Source organism: Theobroma cacao, chromosome 2 (assembly GCF_000208745.1).
Source record: "Theobroma cacao cultivar B97-61/B2 chromosome 2, Criollo_cocoa_genome_V2, whole genome shotgun sequence".
Taxonomy (NCBI): Eukaryota; Viridiplantae; Streptophyta; class Magnoliopsida; order Malvales; family Malvaceae; genus Theobroma; species Theobroma cacao.
The window spans coordinates 33,985,055-33,986,322 of record NC_030851.1 but is presented as its reverse complement, the minus strand read 5'-3'; the positions used below and the strand labels follow the sequence as shown (position 1 = coordinate 33,986,322).

The following is a 1,268-nucleotide window of genomic DNA, read 5'->3' as shown; positions in this document are numbered from 1 at the left end:
TTATAATAAATTTTATTTATATTATTATATTTAATAATTTTATTAGTTATCACCTTAGATTTTATAATATATTATTTATAATTAGTTATTATTTATACAAACTTTGATACAAAACATTTTAATATATAATTTGTATCATTAATTTTATATATATAATAAGTAATATATTATATATACATATATTTAATTATATATATAAGCATTGCTATAACTTATAATAAATTTTATTTATATAATTACATTTAATAGTTTTTTAGCTATCATTTTAGATTTTATAATATATTGTTTATAATTAGTTATTATTTATACACATTTTGATATAAACATTATAACATATAAGTTATATAATTAGTTTCATATATATATATATATATATATATATATATATAATTATGGATGAAGTTTATAAGTTTTAATATTATAATTTACAAAAAAAATTGATAAAATTTTGGTCCATTGGTCCAAAATCGGATCAATTAAATGAATTCTATGTTTGGTCAGTTTAATATTCTTTTATATTTGGTTAGTTTTAATTAGCTTTTAAACAATGATTAGTCTATTTGGTTCATAAGTATAATAGACCAATCCACCCAATTCACTCATTTTCTTACCCCTATTCTGTGCAATGGTTCATATTGAGTGTATTGCGAAATAGCTTGAAGGATCGATGCGGAAGAGAATGTTGCTAAAAGACTCAAAAATCTGAACAAACTGAACCATGCGAGAAATCCTTAAGGTGGTCCTCTATGACTCAATATAGGTATATTATTGTCAAAAAAAAAAAGTTCTTAACTTGATTCTTTTCACAGATAGAACTAAATAAATTGATAGTATTAAGCGCTCAAATGGAGTCAAATCCTGCTGTATTAAGGTAGCGTTTGGTATGAGGGAAGTGAAAGCACATTCCCTATAATGTGTCCAATTAAATTATATTACAGTATTTGTTTTGCAATAAACCACTACAATGTAAGATTGCAATGCAACCACATTACAGCCCAAGGGATGTAATGTGATTACCGTCCAAAACCAATATAATCACGTTACATTGAACTCTGCAATGTTATTAAATACATTATTACCCTTCAACTTTATTATTTTGTTAAAAATATTTTATAATGTTATAATTAAAATAAAAATATTAAAATAAAATATATAATATAAGAATTAGAAATTAAAATAAATAAAATATAAGAAATTAAAATTTATATAATATAAGTAAAAGAAATAAAAATAAAATATATAATATAAAAATAATATTAAAAAATAAA

The 1,268-nt window shown here is 20.4% G+C and overlaps 1 pseudogene; it reads left to right on the top strand.

Moving 5' to 3' along the window:
* The window catches only part of LOC108660711, a 9,822-nt pseudogene extending 9,133 nt beyond the window's left edge, over positions 1-689 (top strand).